We start from the raw sequence: 15572 nt of genomic DNA on the forward strand, positions 1-15572 counted from the left end.
CAGGGCACCCAACAACAATAATAACCATTTGAAATGACAACATGGCACTTTTAGGATATTTTTAAAAATATTGATCAATATTTGTCATAAAAATTGAGTTCTCTTTCTAAACTAGTTGATAGCAATTTTTTCTTACATTTGCTTTTCCTATTTGCATTTAACACATTTTTAAATTATGTGTTAGGTATTTTCTATTATATTGGTTTTAATTCAAACAATTTTGGGCATTTCCTTTTTTTCATTTAGTAAGATTCATAGTAAATAACGTACAAAGCTATATCAATAATCTATGCCATATATAATTATTTAAGAATGTTTCGCTTGGTAGATTTTTGTAGAATTAACTGGAAAAAGTACCATAAATACGTAACAACTCATACACAAGTTTAATATTCTAAATTAGCAACTCCTCTCCTGCGTAATGATTAGTAATATGGATAGTCCCAATGTTCTGATTTGCTTTACCTGGTGTGGTGTAAATGTGGTTGTTAATCCAATAAGGGAATATTTTTCATTTTCAGTATTTTTAAATGTCGTTATCACTGCTATTTTCTAGTCCCAGTGACAATCCAAGTTCCTCCTCAGGTGCTTAAAGGAATCCTTATAGTTTGTTATAAGCAAAGAACTCTAACAATTAGAATTTAAAATGGTAGCCATGACAAAAATCCACTATAAATGAAATTATTAAATCATTACCCTATTAGTGAACAAAAACTAAAGTATATTAAAACAAATGTATTGAAAAATATAGCCAATGTGGCATGCTGACACTCATACCTTAAAAAAAAAAAAGTATTAGTGAATATCATCTTACAATATTCGGATTGTTGTATACAAATATTATGTTTCTATTCCACACAACAGATTTAACTCAGAATTATTTTGATCATGATTTTTCTTTCTAGTTAACTGGCCAAAATTTAACTAAATATAGGTTTAGTAGGAAAAGAAGATAAAAAAAAAAAAAAAATTTTTTTTTTTTTTTTAGGAAAAGAAGATAGTTGGGATAACAGCTGACTCTATCACCATATCCTAGAACTTGCCTGACATTTAGTAGGCATGCGCCCAATAACTCAACAAGTACGTAGTTATTCACGTCTACCAAAAAGCCTGGGTTTCAGAGCAGGAGAGAGATGTAGGAGTCTGCTTTCATTAAGATGACAGCCTTGGAAACCTGATGGGGCAGTTCTACTCTGTCCTATGCGGTTGCTATGAGTTGGAATTGACCCGATGGCAGTGGGTTTTAATCTTTATGGACGCAGACTTCCACGTCTTTCTCCCACAGAGCGGCTGGTGGGTTTGAATTCTAGACTTTTCTGTAGCAGCCAAGGGCTTAACCGCTGGGCCACCAGTGCTCCTTGCTTTTACTTCACTGCACAGAAATGCTCAGTAGTTTCACATCAGTCTGCCTCCATAAAAATACAGCCTTGGAAACCCTGTGGGGCAGTTCTACTCTGTTTTATAGGGTTGCTATGAGTCAAAATCAATTCCTAGGCAAAGGGTTTGTTTTTTTTGTTTTTACAGACTAAGGTGAGTTCAGTGAATACCACATACTTCCTGAGTGGGTCCATCACATCACCATTTACCTTGGCATAAACTGCAAGGATGACTGAAGTATCAGTAAGAATACTAGGTGAGTGTTTAGTACTTTGGCATGTAAATTCATGTAAGAAAATACCCTGGAATGTTACTAGTGAATATTCAATATATTTACAGGCAATTGCTTCTAAATGGCTCCACTTTATTTCACTTTCCTCTCCCCCAAAAGTTCAGATACTTAAGGAAATGGAGAGAAAAATAGAATACATAGGTATAAAATCCATATCCAAATTTTTAATTTTAATTTTTTATCTTGCTTCATTGGTATAATTGGCTAGGTTTTTCAAGTAATTAAAGTAAATAACGGTTGCTCTTGTGCACTTATGTTACTGACTTCAAGTTTAGAGCCTGGCTTAATGGAGATACTAGTAAAATTCTCAGGCATTTTCAGCAGATATGTTCCTGGAGTTTTTAAGCCTGGTGAAGTGTTTATCTAATTAGAGAGCTTTTCTGGGTACTGTACTTGTGTGTTTTCCCCTGGGAGTGAGAAAAATCAGTTCATCTTTTTAATGAGAATTCTACCTCCAGGGATAAAGTAATCCAGAAGGAATAATACATTCTTCAGGACTGCTGCCTACACAAGGAACAGCTTTTTCTGTCTTGCTGACTGCATGTATATTTCAGTGGGAGAGTTTTAATATTTTAAAATATCATTGCATTTAGTCACGAAGCACTGTGACCATAGGCTACAATATTTTTTGAATATATATTGACCTGTTTTTCTAAGCTTTTTAAATATGTCAATTATAATTTAGGAAATTTTATTGTGAAACTTTTCAGCTGTCTACATATTCAAGTTACAATTAAATAGATAATTATTAATATATAATTTATATAGTTTGTTAAACTTAGAGTCAGAGAACAAGAGCCTTAAGTGAAGAGTGGCTTTAGAATTTCACTTACGAACCCCAAACAGCAAAATATTATGAGTTTTCTAAGCTGTTTTGGTACCAAAATATACATTTGTCACTATCTAGATACAAACCTATTTGATTTTAACTTCGATGAGTACTTGGATGACGAACTATTTAATTAGTCTTCACTACTAAGAGCTTATGAGTTGAGAACATGAAGTTGTTTGACTTTGTTGCTACTCTCTTCAATTCCTAAACATACTGAATGTTTGAAATTCTGGTTAAGCTACTATTTTTGGCCATTAAAGAATATTGGATTGGATTTAACTTTTTTTTTTAAATAAACTCTTGTAATTTTCTTCCTAAAATACGAACCAATAAGATATTAAATATACAATGTTAATTAATACATCAAAATATATTTGTTTGTAAAATATATAGTTGCATAAACATAAAACTACAGTAAATAACTTTCACAAGCTATACTAGTATTATGAAAATATTTCAACATAAATTTGGTGATAATTTTAAAAAATGTGTTGCATTTTAAGAATACTAGCTTTATGTAGAATGAGAAATAAAAATCAAAGAAGCCCCTTTTCAAAGTACCTAATACAACCAAAATAAAGACTAGGTTTTTGTATTTAGGAAATACCTTTTCCCCCTATTTTCTCTCATTTCTTAAAACTAGATCAACTTTTGTTCTTAACATTTACTATGCAAATTACTTAACTTGGGTTGATATTTATTACATAAAAAATCAAATCATCATTTAAAAAAAATAATAGCTAACTCACCCATAAATACACCTGCCGTAGCTATTCTGTGGGCAAATAACATTAAACTAAAATAAATTAAAAATTGAATAGTTATTTTACAATATGCATCTAATAGTTTATTTCATAAATTAACCCAGTGCTGATAAATCAGAAGTGTAAAATCTATTACAACATATACATTGGATATTAAAACAATTTATCACATGCTTGTGCATAAGAAATATTTGTAAGGGGAAAATACACAGTTTTTCAATAATTTGAATCTCTTTATGGACATTTGAAATGTGATTCAATAAAAATAATGACATGTAAACTTCTGTTTACCTACCATTTTAACCGGGAACGTGGATATTTGTGTGCATGATTGAATTATTATTTTAATAAAGAACATGTTTGTTGAGTGGGAAAAAATTGCATAGCATATAGAGAACTAACTGATAAAATTTAAGGTCTTCATATTGATAAAACATCACAATATATTATATCATAGTATGCAACATTTTATAAAGTGACTTGATAAAATCAAACCATATGCATATTTTCAGAAATTGAATATTTGTATTAAAGTTAAATGATGTGTAGATATTTTATTCAAATTTTATACTCTTAAATTTTTAGTTCAGGAATATTTAAAAAATAAAAAAAATATTAAAATTAAGTTAAAAGAGAGAAGAAATTTTTAAAAAAAATAACCAGAAAAATATGCTTATGGGGCACATTTTAAGCCTAATCTCTAGGAGTTTTGCATGGTAGTATGTGTAATAGTATGGGTTTTCATACTAGTTTATATTCATTATTTTTTCCTATTTAACTTATTTAACTAGTGCCAGTATTTTAAATATATGGTAAAGATAACTCCTTTGAAAATATTATTTTAAAATAGCAAAAAAGAAAATATCAAACAATTATTTATGCATACTATGGGCCACATCTATGACAAATTTATAAGTATTACAATTAAAGCAGCAATGTTGGGTTCACTATTGCTCCTTGTTTAATATATTTACTACTAATAAAAATTTTTCCCAATTTGAAAATCTTTCTCTTTATATAAAGCAGGAAATTTCCTGTGTAGATGGAATGAGGATACAAAGACACAAAGGAAACTAAGATTGTGCTTATGATCAGACTAAGACAATTTTTAAAATAATAAACCTAAAAATAGTTTTAAGGAGTTCTGAGTTTTGTACCTGCCAGGTAGTAAATAAGTAAATACGGACATAAATATTATAATCACATAGGCACGCAGAATCACTTTTAAATAGTTCTTAATCACACCGCATGATAATCAGCTATGACATTGCTATTAGATTCATAAGTCGAAATATTAGAAGTATTGGACAAAAGTCCATTTGATCTGACTTTATTCATACTAATCTTGTTATTTACGCTGTTACTTCTCCACCCTTAGAAGTCATTCTGTGATTGAAACCATATGTAGATTTTCTCATCTGGAACTACTATACTGGATCTATGGGTGCTACGAAGAAATCTCCTTAAAATAGATGCCATTTTTATAACAAATGTTTATTCAGGCATGAACTCGAAGTGCACTGATATGCATTTTATGCACATTTGTAAGCATGTAAACTGGCATTTTAAGTGTGGTAACAGATAAATTAATAACTGATAGTACCCTTTTTATAAACCTTAATCATTTAAGCGACAAACGCAGAAAATATATTCAATTTTTAAGGTTTCTTTTGTAGGAATTCATGTAGTCATTGAACTCATCTGCAGAAGAACAAAAACAGAGTTCTGAAATAATTTTATTAAAATTATTGAGTAACAGCCATGGTTATAAATGTGATTTTTTTTCACAATGTTTATGAATTTTGAAATTTTTTTGTTTTATAAATGTATGTCATATTTTATTGTTCTTCCTCTAAAAAAAAAAAAAAAGGAATACCTTGAGTTCCTCTTCCTAAAACCTGCAGACTTTCTTAAATAAATGACTTCCTCCGCATTATATCATTATATAAAATATATACTTTTTCTCTCTACATATATGTATATACATATATACATATATATGTATATACATATATACGTATATACATATATACGTATATACATATATACGTATATATGTATATGCATATTTCCCAATTCTAAATGAAATGCAAAATTTCTTATTAAGTAGTCTGTCTCCAAACATTTTAATGTACTGTATCCTTATTATTGGGTTGGGTGTCATTATTAGGAGCCCTGGAGGCACAGTGGTTAAAGAGCTTAGCTGCTAACGGAAAGGTCAGCAGTTCAAACCCATTAGCTGCTTCACGGGAGAAAGACGTAGTAGTCTGCTTCCATGAAGATTTACAGGCTTGGAAACCCTATAGAGCAGTTCTACTCTGTCCTATAGGGTTATTATGAGTCGGAATAGACTCAACGGCATTGGGTTTTTGGTTTATCCTTATTATTGGTTCAATTAAAAAGAATAAAAGCTGGATAGCAAACTTTTTTTTTGTGACACAAAAGAGTATTATACATGGTTAAGCATAATACCAATTAATACAAAAATGTGTTTCTTTTTAAGCCTATATCCTTTCATATATCTACAGATCACAGAACACCGCCATTGCAGTCCAATTGATTCCCACTCTAGCAACCCTATAGGACAGAGTAGAACTGCCCCATAGAGTTTCCGAGGGGCAGATATATATATGTATGTGTAAGTATATATATATGTATATATATATACATATGTACAAATATACAATATATATACAATGCTAAAAATACAACTATATTAGCATATATATGTGTGTGTGTATATATATACACAGTGCTAAAATGCTTCTCTTATATTTGGGTAGGACCATTGTTTTATAGTGAGTAGCATTATACATTAAGTAGGATTTTGGGATTGTTTTGGGATTGGAGGTCTCACATTTTCCCCATTAATATATTTTTCCTACAGTGGATACAGAATTTTGGTGAAAAGTTTCTATGTAATGAATTATTCATATGAACTGGATTCATGTATTTACATTTTTGTTAGACTACATTGAATTCTACTCTAAATTGTAGGTGATTCATGGATATTTAAAATATTTGCCTCTGTATAATGTTACTATATTCTTTTTGTGCACTATGTATGCGGTAGACTTTTTGTCTGATTTTTTCTTTGTGCTGTAATGACCCAGATAGAGTTGGTAACTAAATCAGAGTCCAGAATTTTTCCCATATGTCCATATATGGAAGTCAAAGATATTTTAAGGTAATTTGAGGTTTTTGTACCTGTTGATAACATTGAATTCAGTGAAATGCCATTTCACTCTATATTTGTAATCACTCTTTAAATAGTTGATTTTCATTGCTTCGAGTTTTGAAAGTGCTTCATTTTTACGTTGTTCTAGTTGTCCATAACCTTAGGAATTTGCTCAATATGCTTGAACTTGATCTAGGAAAACTGTGAAGTAGATAAATCATGCCTGCCTTTAGCCTTGTTCTCTATTTCAGCTTTCCTTTTAACCTCCCTAAGGAAGTTACAGTTACATTAATGCCAATTTATTCTTTCTCAAGTCTCAATTTGTTCATGACATTCTGCCTCATGAGAGCTATAATGAAAGTGTCTCAGAGATCAAAAAAAGATTTTCAACCCCTAGAACATACCTCCAACTATGGTACCCCAGGTTATGTGACAACAGTGGTAGAAGATAGGGGAAAGGACACCAGCTCAGCACCAGAAACCATGTGGATTAGCCCACTCATCTTACTGGTGGGGCCAAGCCTGCCAGTCAAGTGGAAGAAAACAACTCATCTGCCTTTTTGTGGTTTATATTGCCTGTCTTGGGGGAGTGGGGTTTAGAGGGTATGAAGATAGGATTTCATCATGACATGAAAGAAAGCTTAAGCTGTCTTAATCACCGAATGTAGTCATTTCTCTATTATTATATATCAAAGTCCTTTTAAAACCACTATTTTAAACTGCAAATAGACAAATTTAAAACAATTATCAGTTTTTCCATATGTGGAATTAGATTTATTCTGAAACTAGTCATCAGTTTAAAAACTGAGAAAGAAACTGTACATTTTTGTGTTGATTGGCTAACACCAATTACATATATCCACTTAATATTTCACAAACTCCAGTGAAATAAATATTTGTTGTTATACCGTTCAGTCACAATGAAACCTCTAAGTTCTACTTACATAAATAGAATTCAAGTCTGTGAAAGCTATGTTCAGACGAACAAGTCTTTTTAAATTTTTTCTTCTAATCTTATGTAGATTTAAAAAAAAAAATTATTGTGCTTTAAGTGAAAGTTTAAAAATTAAGTCAGTCTCTGATACAAAAATGTATGTACATTTTTGCTATATACTATATATACTCCTAGTTGCTATATACTCCTAGTTGCTCTCCCCCTAAAAAGACAGCACACTCCTTCCCTCCACTCTTGATTCTCCTGTCCATTCGGCCACCTCCTGACCCACTCTACCCTCTCATCTCCCATCTAGACATGAGCTGCTCCCATAGTCTCATGTGTCTACTTGATTCAAGCAGCTCATCCCTCACAAGTATCATTTTCTATCCCGTAGCCCAGTCCAATCCCTGTCTGAAGAATTGGCTTTGGGAATGATTCCTGTCTTGGGCTAACAGAAGGTCTAGGGACCATGACCTCCAGGGTCCTTAGAGTCTCAGTCTGACCATTATGTCTGGTCTTTTTACAAGAATTTGAGATATGCATCCCACTGCTGTCCTGCTCCCTCAGGGGTTCTCTGTTGTGTTCCCTGTCAGGTCAGTCATTGGTTGTAGCTGGACACTATCTAGTTCTTCTGGTCTCAGGCTGATGGAGTCTCTGGTTTATGTGGCCCTTTCTGTCTCTTGGGCTCATAATTACCTTGTGTCTTTGGTGTTCTTCATTCTCCTTTGCTCCAGGTGGGTTGTGACCAATTGATGCATCTTATGTGGCTGCTTGCTAGCTTTTAAGACCCCAGATGCCACTCTCCAAAGTGGGATGCAGAATGTTTTCTTACTAGATTTTATTATGCCAATTGACTTAGATGTCCCCTGAAACCATGGTCCCCAAATCCCCACCTGTACTACACAGGTCTTTGAAGTGTTCAGTTTATTCAGGAAACTTCTTTGCTTTTGGTTTAGTCCAGTTGTGCTGACCTCTCCTATATTGTGTGTTGTCTTTCCCTTCACCTAAAATAGTTCTTATCTACTATCTAATTAGTGAAAACCCCTCTTTCTCTCTCCTTTCCCACTCTCATAACCATCAAAGAATATTTTCTTTTCTGTTTCAACTATTTTTCAAGTTAATATAATAGTGGTCTCATACAATATTTGTCCTTTTGCAGCTGACTAATTTCACTCAGCATAATGCCTTCCAGATTCCTCCATGTTATGAAATGTTTCATGGATTCATCATTGTTCTTTATTGATGCATATTATTACATTGTGTGAATATACCATAATTTATTTATCCATTCATCCATTGATGGACACCTTGGTTGCTTCCAGCTTTTTGGTATTGTAAACAGTGCTGCAATAAATATGGCTGTGCATATATCTGTTCATGTAAAGGCTCTTATTTTTTCCAGGATATATTCCAAGGAGTAGGATTGCTGGGTCATATGGTAGTTCTATTTCTACCTTTTTAAGGAAGCTCCAAATTGATTTCCAAAGTGGTTGTACCATTTTACATTCCTACCAGCAGTGTATAAGTGTTCCAGTCTCTCCACAACCTCTCCAACATTTATTATTTTGTGTTTTTTTGGATTAATGTCAGCCTTGTTGGAGTGAGATGGAATCTCATTGTAGTTTCGATTTGCCTTTCTCTAATGGCTAATGATTGTGAGCATTTTCTCATGTATTTGTTAGCTACCTGAATGTCTTCTTTAGTAAAGTGCCTGTTCACATCATGCCCATTTTTTAATTGGATTATTTGTCTTTTTGTAGTTCTGTTTTTGCAGCGACATGTAGATTTTAGCGATCAGACATTGATCGGAAATGTCTTACCTAAAAACTTTTTCCCGGTCTGTAGGTAGTCTTTTTACTCTTTTGGTGAAGTCTTTGGATGAGCATAGGTGCTTATTTGTAGGAGCTCCCAGTTATCTAGTTTTTCTTGTGCATTGTTAGTAATGTTTTGTACACTGTTTATGCCATGTATTAGGGCTCCTAGCATTGTTTTTTCTTCCATGATGTTTATTGTTTTAGATTTTGTATTTAGGTCTTTGATCCATTTTGAGTTAGTTTTTGTGCATGGTGTGAGGTATGGGTCTTGTTTCATTTTTGGCAGATGGATATCCAGATATGCCAGCACCATTGTTAAAGAGACTGTCTTTTCCCCATTTAACTAACACTGGGCCTTTGTCAAATACCAGCTGCACCTACGTGGATGGATTTATGTCTGGATTCTCAATTCTTTTCCATTGGTCTATGTGTCTGTTGTTGTACCAGTAACAGGCTGTTTTGAGTTACTATGGTGGTATAGTAGGTTCTAAAATCAGGTAGAGTAAGGCCTCCTACTTTGTTTATCTTTTTCAGTAATGCTTACTTATCCAGGGCCTCTTTCCCTTCCATATGAAGTTGGTGATTTGTTTTTCCAACTCATTAAAAAATACTGTTGGAACTTGGATAGGAATTGCACTGTATCTATAAATCACTTTTGGTAGAATAGACATTTTTACAATGTTAAATTTTCCTATCCATGAGCAAAACAATTTATTTATTTATTTTTTATGAGCAAGGTATGTTTTTCCACTTATGTAGGTCTCTTTTGATTTCCTGCAGCAGTGTCTTGTAGTTTTCTTTGTAAAGGTCTTTTACGTCTCTGGTAAGATTTATTCCTGAGTATTTTATCTTCTTGGGGGCTACTGTAAACGGTATTGATTTGGTGATTTCCTCTTCAATGTTCTTTTTGTTGGTGTAGAGGAATCCAACTGATTTTTCCATGTTTATCTTGTATCCTGATGCTCTGCTGAACTCTTCTCTTAGCTTCAGAAGTTTCCGGGAGGATCCTTTAGGGTTTTCTGTGTATAAAATCATGTCATCTGCAAATAGAGATACTTTTACTTCTTCCTTACCAATCTGGATGCCCTTTATTTCTTTATCTAGCCTAATTGCTCTGGCTAGGACTTCCAGCACAATGTCGAATAAGAGTGGTGATAAAGGGCATTCTTGTCTGGTTCCCGATCTCAAGGGAAATGCTTTCAGACTCTCTCCATTTAGGACGATGTTGGCTATTGGCTTTGTATAAATGCCTTTTATTATGTCAAGGAATTTTCCTTCTATTCCTATTTTGCTGAGAGTTTTTATCATGAATGGGTGTTGAACTTTGTCAAATGCCTTTTCTGCATCAATTGATAAGATCATGTGATTCTTGTCTTTTGTTTTATTTATATGATGGATTACATTAATTCTTTTTCTCATGTTGAGCCATTCCTGCATACCTGTATACCTGATATGAATCCCACTTGGTCATGGTGAATTATTTTTTCAGTATGTTGTTGAATTCTATTGGCTAGAATTTTGTTCAGGATTTTTGCATCTAAGTTCATGAGGGATCTATGTCTGTAATTTCCTTTTTTTGTGGTGTCTTTATCTGGTTTTGGTATAAGGGATATGCTGGCTTCATGGATTGAGTTTGGGAGTAGTCCATCTTTCCCATGCTCTGAAATACCTTTAGTATAGTGGTGTTAACTCTTCTCTGAAAGTTTGGTAGAACTCTGCAGTGAAGCCATCCAGGCCAGGGCTTTTTTTTTTCTTTTTGGGAATTTTTTTATTTACCTTTCTAATTGCTTCTTTTGTTATGCATCTATTTAGTTGTTCTACTTCTGTTTGTGTTAGTTTAGGTAGGTAGTGTGTTTCTAGAAATTTATCCATTTCATTCCTTCTAGGTTTTCACATTTGTTAGAGTACAATTTTTCATAGTAGTCTGATATGATTCTTTTAATTTCAGTTGAGTCTGTTGTGATACCAGCCATCTCATTTCTTATTTGGGTTATTTGCTTCCTCTCCTGTTTACTTTTGTCAGTTTGGCCAATGGTTTATCAATTTCATTAATTTTTTCAAAGAAACAGCTTTTGGTCTTAATTCTTTCAATTGTTTTTTTTTTGTTCTCTATTTCATTTATTTCTGCTCTAATTTTTATTACTTGCCTTCTTCTGGTGCCTGAGGGTTTCTTTTGCTGCTCTCTATTTGTTCAAGTTGTAGGGATAATCCTTTGATTTTTGCCCTTTCTTCTTTTTCTAAATTGACCTCTGAGCACTGCTTTAACTGTGTCCCAAAAGTTCTGACAGGAAGTGTTTTCATTGTTATTGGATTCTACGAATTTCTTTATTCCATCCTTAATGTCTTCTCCAACCCAGTTGTTTCTGAGCAGGGTATTGTTCAGTTTCATGTGTTTGATTTCTTTTTCTTGCTTTTTCTGTTATGGATTTCTACTTTTATGGTCTTATGGTCAGAGAAGATGCTTTGTAATATTTCAATGTTTTGGATTCAGCAAAGGCTTGCTTTATGACCTAATATGTGGTCCATTCTAGAGAATGTTCCATGTGCACTAGAAAAGAAAGTACACTTGGCTGCAGTTGGGTGGAGTGTTCTGCATATGTCTATGAGGTCAAATGGGTTGATTGTGGCATTTAGATCTTCCATGTCTTTATTGAGCTTCTTTCTGGATGTTCTGTCCTTCACTGAAAGTGGTGTGTTGAAGTCTTCTACTATAATTGTGGAGCTGTCTATCTCACTTATCAATGCTGTTAGAGTTTGTTTTATGTACCTTGCAGCCTTGTAATTGGGTGCATAAATATTTATTACGGTTATATCATCCTGGTATATTGTCCCTTTAATCATTGTGTAGTGTCCCTCCTTATCCTTTGTGGTGGATTTAATTTTAAAGTCTATTTTGTCAGAAATTAATATTGCCACTCCTGCTCTTTTTTATTGTTATTTGCTTTATATATACATATTTTTTCCATCATTTGAGTTTTAGTTTGTTTGTGTCTCTAAGTCTAAGATGTGTCTCTTGTAGGCAGCACGCAGACGGATCTTTTTTTTAATCCATTTTGCCATCTGTGTCTCTTTATTGGTACATTTAGTCCGTTTATATTCAGACTAATTATGTATAGGTATGAGTTTAGCGCTCTTGTTTTGCTGTCTTTTTTGGTATGTTGTTGACAGTTTCTTTTTCCGACTTAATTTTTAGTGCTGAGTAGTTTATTATCTTTTCCTCATATTTGTTGTTGTTGATTTTGTTTCTGCTGAGTATTTTTTTTCTTGTATTTTATTTTGATGAGTAGGAGTCTTAGTCTCCCTTGTGGTTACCTTAATATTTATCCCCTTTTTTTTTTACATTTAAAATTTTTATTTTTTTTTATATCACCTTGTCTTCTTCTCCATAAGAAAGATCTATGAGTACATTTCTTAGTCCCTCTTTATTGTTTTAATGTTGTCTTCTGTACATAATGACATCACCGTTTCCCTGTTTTGAGCATTTTTTTAACTTGATTTATTTTTGTGATTTCCCTATCTGGGTTGACATCTGATTGCTCTGTCCAGTGTTCTAGTTTTGGGTTGGTATCCGATAGTATTGATTTTCTAAGCAGAGAACTTCATTTAATATTTCTTGTAGTTTTGGTTGGTTTTTAAGAATTTCCTAACCTTCTGTTTAGTTGGAAATGTCCTAGTTTTGCCTTCATATTTGAGAGACAGTTTTGCTGGAAATATGATTCTAGGCTGGCAAGTTTTTTCCTTCAATGTTTTATATAAGCTGTCCCATTGCCTTCTTGCCTGCATGGTTTCTGCCAAGTAGTCTGAGCTTATTATTATTGATTCTCCTTTGTAGGTGACTTTTTTCGTTTATCCCTAGCTGCTCTTAAAATTCTCTCTTTATCTTTGGTTTTGGCAAGTTTGATTATAATATGTCTTGGTGACTTTCTTTTAACATCTACCTTATGTGGAGTTTGATGAGCATCTTGGATAGATATCTTCTCTTTTTTCATGATGTCAGGGAAGTTTTCTGCCAACAAATCTTCAACAATTCTCTCTGTATTCACTGTTATCCCTTCCTGTTCTGGTACTCCAATCACTCTTAGGTTATTGCTCTTGATAGAGTCCCACATGATTCTTAGGGTTTCTTCATTTTTTTTTAATTCTTTTATCTGATTTTTTTTCAGATATATTGGTGCCAAGTGCTTTGTCTTCAGTCTCACCAATTTTGTCTTCCACCGGCTGAATTCTGCTCCTCTGACTTTCTGTTGAATTGTCTAATTCTGTAATTTTATTGTTATTCATCTGAATTTCTGATTGCTGTGTCTCTATGGATTCTTGCAGCTTATTATGTTTTTCATTCTGTTCTGGAACAGTCTTTTTAATTTCTTCAACTGCTTTATCTGTGTGTTCCTTGGCTTGTCCTGTGTATTGCGTGATCTCCTTCCTGATGTCTTAAAGAGTTCTGTATATTAATCTTTTGTATTCTGCATCTGGCAATTCCAGGAAGGCACCTTCATCCAGAAGATCCCTTGATTCCTTGTTCTGAGAGCTTGTTGAAGTGATCATGGTCTGCTTCTTTATGTAATTTGATATTGACTGTTGTCTCTGAGCCATCTATAAGTTATTGTATTTGTTTCTTTTATGTTTGCTTACTGTATCCTAGCTTCTTGCTTTGTTTTGTTTTGATCTGCCCAGATAGGTTGCTTGAGTGATCTAGCTTGATTATTTTCACCCTTGAAGCTCTAACGTCCTGTCAGCAGATGACTAGATCTCTCATCAGGTATATGAGCTTAGGAGTCCATTCACTTTTCTTGTATGGATTCAGCTCAGTTATCCAGGTAGTTGGTTAGCAAGTGTGTGATATAGGCTCTGTCCTACAATCTTAGAGGGGCAAGGGTGATTGATGTAGGTATAGGTATCTGGTTGCAGCTGGGTGTCACGTTTTCAACAAGGCAGGGGGCTGAGTACCATCCCCTGAGTGTTTGTGAAGAACGCGCATCCCTATTCCCTAGAGCATACAGATGGACGGGTTTTGCAGATGGACCATTGGCACCCAATACTTTTTGTTGTAAGGACTGGGAGGTGCCAGTTATCCTTGGACCCCTGTCGTGGGTGGCTGGGCGACCTGAGTGGAGCCACCAGTCCTTAGGCTCCTGATGTGGGTAGATGAGGACTCTGTTTAATAGGCAAAGCAGTGCCAAATATCAAACACTTGCCTCTCCACTGCACAGCTGAAATAGTTGCAGCTTCCCAACAAAGGCCTATTCTTCTGACATAGGCCCACACAGGTCCATGCAGGGGGGAAAGGTATTCAAAGTCCACAGACCATTTATTCCTGGACAGAAGCTGCCTCTGTCCTGAGCTGTCCAGGTCGGTGGAGCTAGCAGATTATCTTTTCTCCCAATTGTGAATTTATTCCTTCTCCAAGGCCGGGAGAATGGCTCAAGATGGTCAGTAGGGACTATCTCAGGGCCAAGGAAATCAACAGCCACTCAAGCCAGCTTGGGGCCTGGGGGTACTGTAAAATATACACAAATACTTAGCTTTTGCAGAGAGTGCTGTTCCTTCTTTGGTTCCAGAAGTGTGAGTAGGTTGTGCATCTGGCTGTTTCTCCCCGAGGAAACTGTGGCTGAAATCTACCACCAGCCTGCCGCAGTGTGTCCCAGAAATGGTGCCTGAGGTACCCTGGCAGCTCCTCTCCACTTCTGAACTGCCTCTCCCTCCTTCTGCTGCTCAGTCCATTTTCTAACTTTGCCTTTGATTTTAAGGGCTTCTAGCTTGTCATAAATATAAGCATTTCACTTGTTTTTCCAGGTCTTTATTGTAAGAGGGTTCACCGGAAGCATCTGAATACTCCACCATCTTGGTCCCGCCTCCTTCTTAAGAAGATTCTTAAGTAATAACTCTTGAATACTAGTATGATCCTGTGATTTTTCTTGAGTAGAACAGATATATTTTGTGGCTATACTTTTTAAGTGTAATAAAAACTACAGAAATGTTTGTAGTTTTGTGAATGTGATTTTGAAAGGAAAGCTTGAACTCAGGAAATTACATACCTTTTTTATGAGATAATCTATCTAAGTGTAATAAAATGATAAAACATTTCCTATTTTTTCAATATTTCCGTGCAATTATCATCTTTAAGATATGGTAAAAAGCTCCAGTGTATAACAAGAAAGGAATTTGCCCGGTCAGCAATTTTGAACTAGTACAATAAACTTATCTTTTGTGTTGGCAAATGTAAGAGAAGGGAAATGACGTCTCTTTTGGTGAGCATACTTTTTAGATTATGTACATGTGTGTGTAGGTGTGTGCAAGGTAAATGTTATAGGAGGAATTGCTTTCTTAATTGTTTTTATTATATTTTTTAAAAGCCATCATGAATATTTTCAATATAAG

This window comes from Elephas maximus, chromosome 14 (genome assembly GCF_024166365.1).
Source record: "Elephas maximus indicus isolate mEleMax1 chromosome 14, mEleMax1 primary haplotype, whole genome shotgun sequence".
Lineage (NCBI taxonomy): Eukaryota > Metazoa > Chordata > Mammalia > Proboscidea > Elephantidae > Elephas > Elephas maximus.